Raw genomic sequence first — 12,022 nt, forward strand, 5'->3', positions numbered from 1 at the left:
CGGATGGTAGCAGCTGGAACAGTTTGTGGTTGGGGTGATTCGGGTTCCCAGTGATCCTTCGGGCCCTTTTTACACACCTGTCTCTGTAAATGTCCTGAACCATGGGAAGTTCACAACTACAGATGTGCTGGGCTGTCCGCACCACTCTCTGCAGAGTCCTGCGATTGAGGGAAGTACAGCTCCCATACCGGGCAGTGATGCAGCCAGTCAGGATGCTCTCAATTGTGCCCCTGTAGAAAGTTCTTAGGATTTGTGGACTCATGCCAAACTTCTTCAACCGTCTGAGATGAAAGAGGCGCTGTTGTTAACTATAAACCTGAGGATCAACCTGTTTCCACCCAGTGAGTTTGAACAATCCGATTAAATGTTGAAGAAAAGTCACAGCATTGATACACATGGACTATCTGATCATTGCTAAACTGCTTGAGGTTACTTGCCATGCACAAAATGACACAGGAGGACACAGTAACCAAGGTGTGATGGTAGGGAAACAGGATCCATTTCATAACCATATGTGCTATTCGTGCTGTGTGCTATTTGCAGTGTGTTGTGTGTTGTTGGTAATGCGTCTTGCACCTTGGCCCCTTAGCGTCGCTCTTTCCTTTGGCTGTATTCATGTACGGTTGAACAATAATTAAACTTGAGCTTGAACTTAAACCTCAGGTTGACCGAGGCCGTTAGCCATGACAAAGATCAGTTTTTTTTTGGCAAAGTCCGGATTCAATTTTAGCTAAATGCAGGGATATGATGGAGCTGGTGCACAAATGCTCAGTCCCTGCTCCAACTGGAGCTCTCTCCGTGACGCAAGTGTGACTCTGCGTGTGTCTGAACTCAACGTCTCTGCTCCCCAAACCCAGGGTGAGGGAAGGAGTGTGCAATGTGCTGCTGCTGACACCCTGTGGCGCAACTCAGTCATTACACCAAGAAAGAGCAGCATCTAAAACCCACCCATCGGTGACAAAAACTCTCTGGAGTGTGATAGGGATCAGTTGTCAAATCTGTCTTCATTTTGCAACGAGCCGGACAAATAAAACTTTGACGAACTTCTATAGATGCACAGTGGGGACTATCCTGACTGGTATGGAAACACTGGTGCCTAGGAACGGAAAAGCCAACAAAAAGTAGTAGAGACAGCCCAGTCCATCACAGGAAATGCCCTCCCCACCACCGAACACATCTACAAAGAGTGCTGTCCCAAGACAGCAGCATCCATCTTCAGGGACTCTCACCATCTAGGCCATGCTTTCTTCTCTCTTCCCTCCTCATCAGGCAGAAAGTGCAGGAACCTGAGGTCCTCACCACCAGGATCAGGAACAGTTATTACCCTTCACCATCAGGATCCTAAACCAGCGTGGCATATTTCACTCATTTCAACACTGAAATGATCAGTTAACCCATGGACTCACTTTCAAGGACTCTATGACTCAGGTTCTCAATATTAATTTTTGCTTATTTAGTCAATTTGCTTTTGTATTGGCACAGTTTGTCTTTTGCACCTTGGTTGTTTGTCAAACGCCCGTCTTTGCGTGTAGTCTTTCGCTGGTTTTATTGTATCTCTATGTATATACTGTGAATGCCTGCAAGAAAATGAGTCTCAGGATAGTATACGAGGGGTGATTGATAAGTTTGCGGCCTAAGGTAGAAGGCGTCAATTTTAGAAAACCGAGCACATTTATCTTTCAACATAGTCCCCTCCTACATTTACACACTTAGTCCAGCGGTCGTGGAGCATACGGATCTTGGACCTCCAGAAAGTGTCCACAGCAGAGGTGATTGATAAGTTCGTGGACAAAGGTAGAAGGAGTTACTAACTCATCTCCTTCTATCTTAGGCCACGAACTTATCAATCACCCCTGATAAGTTATTAACTTCAAACTTTCTGCATAATCACTCAAAGAGTTGAACCGCACGTGCATGTAACGAGAGCTGTATAACTCATCTCCTTCTACCTGAGGCCATGAACTTATCAATCACCTATCTGTGGACACTTTCTGGAGGTCCAAGATCCGTATGCTCCACGACCGCTGGACTAAGTGTGTAAATGTAGGAGGGGACTATGTTGAAAAATAAATGTGCTAGGTTTTCTAAAATTGACTCCTTCTACCTTAGGCCACGTACTTATCAATCACCCCTCATACTTTGATAATAAGTTTGCTTTGAACAGTGAAAAAAAATCTGTAAAATTCAGATTAAAGTCGTGATCAACCTGGTTCTAACTTCGTCGATTGAATGAAAATGTTCAGTTGCTTTTGTATTCATCAAATACGCAATTTGTTTCCACAATCCATTGAGAGACAGGTTAGGAGTAGAGTTAGCAAGTTGTGGGCACGCTCTGTTGACACCAGAAACTTGGCAACATTTGAGCACATCGTCGGACGCTGTGTGGGCCATTGGCGCAAATGATGCATTTCTCTGCGTGTTTTGATGTTCCGATGTACACGTGAGAAGTAAAGCTAAGATTTAACCTTGAGACACAAGGGATTCGGCAGATGGTGGGAACCTTGAGAGACACACACAAAATGCTGGAGGAACTCAGCAGGCCAGGCAGCATCTACTTAAGGCGGAGGTTGATAGATTCTTGATTAGTCAGGGCATGAAGGGATAGGGGGAGAAAGCAAGAGATTGGAGCTGAAAGGGAAAATGGATCAGCCATGATGGCATGGCAGAGCAGAATCAACAGGCCAAGTGGCCTATTTCTGCTCCTATATCTTATAGTCTTATGGTCTATTGAGGGTAATTATCAAGGATCCCACCTATCCATCCAGCATCCTCTTTGACTCTCTACCATCAGGCAGGAGACTCTGATGCATAAAAACAAGAACGATCAGGATGGGAAACAGTTTCTTCCCTCAGGCCAGTCATCAGGAAGAGCACAAGAAGGTTGCGGGGGAGGAACATAACGTGGCAGATGATAGGTAAGTCCAGGAAGGAGAGTAAACGTGGCCACCGTCGTAATGAAACAAAGATGCCCTTTGATCTTACAACAAGCTCCCTTGAGCAAAAATACCAGATAATGCTTGATGGGGGATCCATATTGACTGGGACAATTCGGGATTGCGAGATTGTTCCAGAGACCAGGTTCAAGGAAACAAGTCAGGCTGCTTGGGTTTAAGGAGGAGTTGTATCCAAACAAAAACTCGGTGGAGATGGGTGCAGGCGGTCAAAGTCTTTCTTCTGATGATGAGGTGAAGGGAGGGCAGGATACACAGCAATCTAGTCAGGTCAAGTTTATTGTCATTTAACTAGATACATAATACATATAGAAACACAACAGTGTTTCTTTGAACCAGGGTATAAAGCACAGCAGTACGCATAACACACAATAACTTATAAAGGCGAGGATAAAAACTACAGATGAATTATGCATAAATAAACTAAAGTGCATAAATTAAATATCATAAGGTACGGAACAGATTAACCAGTGACACTTTAAATGCAATGCGGCAGGGAGTTCAGAAGCCTAATGGCCCGGGGGAAGAAACTGTTTCCCATCCTGACCGTTCTTGTCTTTATGCATCGGAGTCTCCTGCCTGATGGTAGAGAGTCAAAGATGATGCTGGATGGACGGGGAGGACCCTTGATAATACTAAGGGCCCCGTGTATGCAGAGCTCCTGATAAATGCCTCCGACGGATGGCCCCTATGAACCTCTCAGCTGATCTTACAGTCCTTTATAGGGACTTCCGAGCCGATGCTCGGCTGCCCCCACGCCAGATGGAGATACAACTTTTCAGGATGCTCTCAATGGTGCTCCTATCAAATGCAGTTCAGATGGGGTGGTGGAGGGGAGCGGGGGGGCCTCGTTTGTCTCACTCAGCCTCCTGTGCTTTCTGGTTCGGGGAGGGGCGAGGTCACCTGTGATGTGAACTCCCAGGAACTCGGTGCACTGACGAAGAAGCCATGGGGGGGGATGGTCCATCTGCACCTTCCTGAAGCAATGACAGGCCGAGGACCAAAGGGAGGACAAACGTGCTTGCAATTTAACTCGAAATCTTACCCAGAGGTAATCATCTCGGCCGGCTGTTAACAAGCCGCAAAGTTCTTGGAACTGCTTCAAGCTGCCGAGAAGTAATTGTTTTGTTTTGATTCATCTGGGACACACAAGGAGAATGTCCTAAGGTTCTTCTTTAGTTCTCCGTGTAAACTTTCGAGTAAAACTTTGATTGAAGTCAGAATGCTTGATGAGACTAAAGTGAGAGAATGTTCCTTCCTGCGTTAGGCGGTGTTCTGGGCTTGTAACTTAATTTTAAACACCTTCACCATCCAGCTGATGCGTACAGTGGACTACTCCTCCCCTTTGGGGCTGGGTATATCTGTGATTTATAACAGTTGTCAAAAGATCTATTGAGCTGTTTGTGATCTGTCCACATGTTAAAGCTGCTTATTTTTCATTCATTTGCTTATCTTTCACAAAAACATTTAACTTTTAATTTCCTATCCTACTTTGTTCGCCCAGATCAAGAGATAAATACAGACGAGGAGGCCATTTGAGCCATTGATCAAAAAGAAATCAATTTAAAAGGAAAATTGAGGAGAATTCAAGATAAATTACAGATTGTCCCATCAAACTGTTCCTTAAATGATTCCAGGATTTTTGCAGCCATGGCTCTCCAGGGATCCCCATTCCAAGTACTGGGCACTCTCAGCATGAAAGGAATTTTTTAATAGCAGTCGGAGCACATTCGGAATGGAGTTGGGGCGTGCGAGGCGGAGAAAAGTCGGACGGAGGAGCAGCAGATCCGGGGCCCGTCCACGTAAACGTCGAGCGAGGTTGGATTGATCTAAGCACTGGGCCAATTTGAAAAGGTCGGGTACGTGGCAGAGCTAGTTGGCAGGGGGGAGGGGGGGTTGAGTTACTTCATCGATACGGTGTGGTCGGGTCCTAGTGCAAGGAGCGGCCCAATGTCCGGACGATTTAGAAGCGGGGCAGGTGGATTGAAAAGGCAGGGCGGCGGGACCAGAGGCGAGAGTTGGGCTGGTTTTGCTGTGTTTACTCCACTCTGTGCTGAACTATAGACAATAGGAGCAGGAGTAGGCCGTTCGGCCCTTCGAGCCAACACCACCATTCAATGTGATTACGGCTGATCATCCACAATCAGTACCCCGTTCCTGCCTTCTCCTCATATCCCTTGACTCCGCTATCTTTAAGAACTCTATCTAACTCTTCCTTGAAAGTGTAAAGGGGGGTTTCTTCTTTTTCTTTGTTACTGCGTATGTTAATCAAAATGGCTTCTTTGTTTGTTAAAAGTAGGAATGCTTCTTTGTTGCGAGAGAGTGCTGTGGAAGCTTGTTTGGGTTAAAATTTACTGATAACGAGAATTGTATTCCTTTGCTAACCAATTGGGATTAATGTTGTTCTTTCTTCTGAGTCTGTAAGCTATTGTTGGTGGGCTTTTGGGGAGATCGGCGCGAGGGGGTGAGAGAGAGAGGACGCGATGCTGTAAACTGGGCGAGGAACAGACCCCAAGTGGGGGTCCGAGGCCAGGAGGTACCCCGAGGAGAGGAGATGAAGATAGATGTGCTTGGTTGACCACTTCGGATGGTCCTGAGCTGCGAGTCGAGGAGTTCAAAGGGGATCGAATGGTGGCCAGAAGACTTTGGTAATTGAGCTCCAAAGGTTGTGTACGAAGTGGTTTGGACTTTGATAAGTTTGGCGCCTTTTCTTTATTTTCTTTTCCTTCATATATACTGTATCGTTATTAATCACTTAGTAACCTTTATAAATTGAACTCACTTAATCGCATATGGTGTACTGTCTGTTTTTGGGCGAGGCGGGGGACATCACACAGCATCCACATCAGCTGATTACCCAGTTTGGCGGGGCCGAAGGCTGCTCCCCCTAGACGAGAACGAGCTGAGCGAGCCTGAGGTGACCCAGGAGTTACAAAAGCATCCAGAGAATTGGCCTCCACTGCCTTCTGAGGCAGAGCATTCCACAGATCCACAACTCTGTGGTGAACTACATATACCTGTCTGGACACGCCCCCTGCTGACTGCTTCTGTGGTTCTTCCCACAGACCCCTGTATAAAGGTGATGGAGGTCTGAGCCCGGCCTCTCAGTCTCCAGGATGTAGTATGGTGATCACTCACTGCTTGTTCCTTCTTCCAGTCAATAAAAGCCGATACCTTGCTTTTACGTCTCAGAGAGAGTTATTGATGGTGCATCAATTTTATTTGAGATGAAGAGTCCTTGAAAGCGAGTCCATAGGTTGTGGGAACATTTCAATGATGGGGCAGGTGAAGCTGAGTGACGTTATCCCCTTTGGTTTAAGAGCCTGATGTTTGAGGGGCAATAACTGTTCCGGAACTCGGTGGGGTGAGTCCTGAGGCTCCTGTCCTTTCTTCCTGATGGCCAAAGTGAAAAGAGAGCATGGCCTGGGTGGTGGGGGTCCCTGATTGATGCTACTTTCCTGCGACAATGCCCCATGTTGATGTGCTCAATGGTGGTGATGGCTTAATAGACTGGGCCCTATCCACTACGTTTTGTAGGGTTTTCCGTTCAAGGGCTTTGGTGTTTCCATACCAGGCCGTGATGCAGCCGGCCAATATACTCCCCACCACACATCAATAGAAGTTTGTCTAAGTTTCAGATTTCGTGCTGAATCCTCACAAACTTCTAAGGATGCAGAGACGGTGCTGTGCTTTCTTTGTAATTGCACTTGTGTTTATGGCCGAGGACAGATCCTCTGAAATAATAGCGCTGAGGAATTTAAAGTTGCAGGCCCTGGGTGGCGGAGTGGATATCTGTCCCTCCAAAGGAGGCGTAAGGCACTCCTTCCCTCCGCTAGCCTGCAGGTCACCCTTGAGCAAGGGGTAGTGTTTGCTTACCGTCCCCACAACCCCCCGATCTATGTTATGGAAAGCCATGGGAGCAGGTGATGGACGTTCATATGACTGGCTGGTGGAGATACATATGCTGGTTATCTCACCACTGACACCAAGTAGACATCTCTGAAGAGTATTGATAATGTTTGGGGTCACCCGTCTTGTAAAGACACCGCCCGGCAGGTTGGTGACTAGTGGGGTTATATCCTGCTTTTTGTTATTATTATAAAAGACTTGGATGAGGAAGTAGGAGGGTGGATTAGCAAGTTCACAGATCGCAGAAAGGTTAGGGGGGGGCTGTGAATGCTGCAAGGACGTGGCGGTGGAACAAACCCAAGTGCTGAACGCGGGCGCGGAGGCCGAGTCGGGAGGTGTTGCCATCGTAGCGAGCGTGGAAAGGCTTCCAAGGGAGTCTTTGCCCCGAGTCTTGGTTCTAGTAGATAATTCAGGAATGAGGTTCGACTTAGAACTGATAGTCCTAAGTCCCATGGTATGAGGTTACTCGTACACGAGTCGACCAACGAACTGGCACCTTCTGGTTGTGGTCACAGGGTTCTTATACTGCCTGGGTTGGTGCAATGCAGGTGTTTGTAGTTGTTGAAACCGGGGAATGATTGGGAAGTAAACGAGGTGGTTAAGGCCCAATTCCTGAGGAAGATAGCCAGGTGCCGGAAGGGACCATGACAGTGGGTAGTGTGGAGGATTGCTGCAGCTGACAGTGGGACATTGACAGGATGCAGAACAAGGCTGAGAAGCGGCAACTGCAGTTCAACGCAGGAAAGTCTGAAGTGATTCATTTTAGAAGGTCAAGTATGAAGGCAGGAGGAGTGCGGAGGAACAGAGGGATCTTAGGGTCCACGTCCATAGATCTCTCGAAGTTGCTACGCAAGTTGATAGGATGGTTAATATAGTGTGTTGTACTTCATTAGTCAGCAGATTGAGTTCAAGAGCTGTGAAGTAATGTTGCAGCTCTCTGAAGCACTGGTTAGAGATCACTTGGAATATTGTGTACGGTTCCGGTCACCTCGAGAAAGGAAGGACGTGAAAACGTCAGAGAGGGTGCAGGGAAGGTTTACCAGGATGCTGCCTGGACCAGAGTGCATGTTTTTATGAGGATAGGTTGAGTGGGCTAGGGCTCTTTGGAGTGAAGGAGGATGAGAGGTGACTTGACAGATAATAAGAGGCATAGATCGAGTCAAAGACTTTTTCCCAGGGTAGAAGTGGCTAATATCAGAGGATGTAATTTTATGGCAATTGGAGGGGGAATGTCAGAGGTAAGTTTTGTTTTAACACAGAGGGTGATGGGTGCGTGGAAAACCCTGCCAGGGATGGTTGAGGCACATTCATTAAAAACATTTAAGAAACTTTTAAAAAGCCTTTGGCATATATATAGCTAGGGTGCCTCAAGACTTTTGCACAGGACTGTAGTAATTTTATGTATCGCACTGTACTGCTGCCAAACAAACAAACAAACTTCACAACGTATGTGAGTGATGATAAACCTGATTCTGATCTGGGTCTCTGTTGTGGACTGAGAGTGGGAAGGGAGCAGGGAGAGGGGAATCAGGGTTAGAGAAAAGGGTAAGGGTGAGGGAGAGGGAAGCATTAGGCAGACCTGTAGTGATCAGTAAACCAATTGTTTGGAATCAAATGGCCTTGCCTCTAGGTGTCTCTAGGCTGGGTGTATCTGCACGCATGCCACCCCCCCCCCCCACCCCGCCCCTGGCACTCATTCTCTGCCACCTGTCCCACACCCCTCCCACGGCACTCCATCCTCGCTGTATTGTTCTGTATTGTTTTACAGTATGTTCTGTGTTCGCAAGGCAGATGCAATGTAATGTTGAAAACGTGAAGTTATCCACTTTGTTGTGGAAAATAGATTAGCAGGGAGTTTTGAATGGTAAAAGATTATGTGTTCTTAATCTTCAGATGGTTCAAATCAAAAGGTTTCATTTAATATCAGAGAATGTATACAATATACAACCTGAAAGTCAGAATCTTCACAGACATCCTCGAAGCAAGACATCCCAAAGAATGAATGATTGTTACATTAGAATCCCAAAGCCCCCTTCCCCCTCTCCCATGCACAAATAGCAGAAAAAGCATCAACCCTCCCCCTCCCTCTCCCTCTACCCTCCACTCGCACCAACAGAAGCACCTACCCCCACACCCCACCATCATGCAGGCAATAGCAAAAGCCCCCTAAGATCCTTGATCTAGAGCCCATCGAAAACTACAGTCCATAACCCAGCACTTCGATATCTCAGATAGGGTCGCTTTCTTCAAAGGGAGCTAGGTCTCCCTGCCCTCAAAATGGAGACAAGCTCCCACTACCTATTAAATGCTCCCAATGGCGTAAGCCTCAGATAGCCTTTGACAACTAAGTCCAGCTACTGGCCTTCACGTGTGGCTCAGCTACTAATCCTGTTGATAAGGGAGGGGGCAACGGCAGATTACGAGCGCCTGAAAACCAGTCGCTTTGGGCAGATGGGGCCCATCAGCCGTGGTCGGCAGCTCATCTAGGAGAAGGAAACTCTGATCTCAAACCTCGGCTGCCTTGCAGCTGTACCCGATCGCGGGGAAGGCTTCAGGAGTGAACCCTGAGGGAAAAATCCGGAGCTGGAGTCCCTGAGGCAGTCCGATGTTGAGTTCAATGCTGACCGGCAACTCCTGCAAGGCTGCTGGCATCAGACTGTATCGGTCTCTGCCATTCCTTCAGGCACATCAGATGCGTGGAGATGCTTGCTACATGGGAAACAGCTCACTCTGCATATTGCCCTGCCCCGGTTTGTGTTTCACGTAGACATCCAGGACGCAACATCCACTGAGAGGTAGCACATGCAAACAACATGAGCCCACACTGGTCATCAACCACTTACTTACACTAATCTGACCTTAATCCAGTTCATCCGCAAAACAGCTCGTTCTTTTTTTCCTCACGTCTTTCTTTTCTTTTCAAGGTGACTGGGGGCCTGTCGGAGTCCCTGATCTATAGCTGCTTGCTCAAACTACGGTTCTCCGCAGGCGGCGTGTTCTCAGACGCGCCGTGCGGCCTGGTGTCTCGCTATCTCCAAGTGCGGCCTGGAGGACGTGCGCCTTCGGGGTGCAGCCCCTGTAGGTGACCCCCCGGTTCCTTGCCGACTGAGGCATCGTGGGTGACTGAAACATCGAGACTGCAGACGCTGTCTGCTGCTGTCAGAAGATCCCTGTACTCAAGGGATCCTCTCTCTATCTTTTTGATGGTGGGTGAGAGCCTGTCACTCCTCGAGTCGGGGGACCCACTCTCATTGTTACAGGAGCGATCTCTTTCTCCCTCGCTAACGAGAGGGAGCCTGTCTGACGTACCGAAGTGTTGGGTTACGGAATGTATTTTTTTGACAGACTGTAATCAATACCCATTTGGGGGCTTTTGCTATTGTCTGAATGGTGAGGGGATGGGGGCGGGGGGTTGTCGGTGCTTTTGCTGGTGTGGGAGGAAGTGGGGGGTTGATGCTTCTGTGAGGGAGATGGGGGTGTTAACATTTTCATGTCATTCTTTATTTGGGTTTTTTTTCTGCTTTCTGGGTGTTCGTGAAGAGTAAGAATTTCAGGTTGTATACTCTATGCACCCTCTGATATTAAGTTGAACCTCATGAACCTATTTTCGTGCTCCCTGCTTTTCCATCGACCCTCCCACAATCCACCACTCGCCTTCGTACTCAGAGCAATTAACCAATCAACTCTCAGGTCTTTGGGAGGTGGGGAGGGGAGGAAACAGCAGAGGACCTGGAGAAAGTCCACACAGTCACGGGGGGATGTGCAAACACCACACAGACAGCAGTGGAGGTGGGATGGAGCCCGGCTCTCTGGCACCGTGAGGCAGAGGCTCTACCACTCTGGCACCCATATGTCCTCTGGCGTTTAGATGAGTGAGAGGAAATCTCATTGAAATTTATAAAGTTCCCATGGAACTGAACAGGTCCTGTATGGGGAAGGTGTTTCATGTGGCTGTGGGGTTCTCAGTCTCCGAATAAGGGCTCAGCCGTCTCTTCGTTCAGAGGATGGTGGACTTTGGGGATTCTCACCTCAGAGGGCTGTTCAATGCTTGAGTTTATTTTTTAAAAGAGATCGGCAGGTTTCCGGCTATGAAAGGAATCATGAATATATGGACCACGCTGAGTTCAAAGATCAGGCATGATCTCAAATGGTTAGCAGGGCAAATTCGGTGGACAAGTGCCGGCTTCTGATCTTATTTCTAATCTTCTAGCACGCACTCAAGTTTATTAGACCTTCTTGGTGTTGCACAGGCTGATGGGGACTGGGCGGCCCGGCGGCATAGCGGCCAGTGCGTTTGCTTTACTGCACCTGAAATCGCAGACCTGGGATGGGGGGGGGGGGGGGGGGTCGACTCCCGCCACTGCCTGTGAGGAGTTTGTACGTTCTCCCCATCACCGCGCGGGCTTCCTCCCGGGCTCGCCCGTTTCCCCCCCCCCCCCACACCCCAAGGACGTACGGTTAGGGGTTAGCGAGCTGTGGGCATGCCACGTTGACGCCGGGGCGTGGCGACGCTTGCGGGCTGCCCTCTGCACAATGTCGGCCGTTGACATCCAACCGTGCGTCTTACTGTACGTTTTGACGTCTTCCTGTACATCTGACAAAGGAAGCTTTGGGTGTGGGTGTGGGTGCCGGTGTGACTTCAGGAGGAGGTGAATGAGATCATATACGTGGCACAGACGATTATAACAGCACCCTTGTTCTCTCCGCGGAATCTGACAGACAGTGTGGGTTCTTCCCTTCCGGTTTGTCCGTCGTGCTGTCGTTAAGAGAGAAAGGTTGCTTGAGCTTTTCCTGCCCCTGTTAATTGCCCACTTTCCTTCCCGACTGGGAAGAGTCAGTCTATTTGCCCTTGCTGTACCATATTCCTTGTTCTGAGCATACAAGGTTCACTGCTTTGGATTATCACTGTAACCGAACCTTCCCAGCGAGCTGGAGCTGTCTCCTCGCGTTAACAGCGATTGAAGATTTAAGCTTTTTTTTCCCAGACACAAAGCTACAGGTTGAAACATCCACAATTCCACTACTGACGGCTGCCCACAGCGTCTTCTGGACGTTCAGTTCTGCCTTTGTGAGCCCTGATTATTTATTTATAGGAAAACCCTTTGATGGTAAGGAGTGAAGGAATCCAACGTGCTTTTGCTTCCGTGGAGAACTGGCAGCTT

Source organism: Hemitrygon akajei, chromosome 25 (assembly GCF_048418815.1).
Source record: "Hemitrygon akajei chromosome 25, sHemAka1.3, whole genome shotgun sequence".
Lineage (NCBI taxonomy): Eukaryota > Metazoa > Chordata > Chondrichthyes > Myliobatiformes > Dasyatidae > Hemitrygon > Hemitrygon akajei.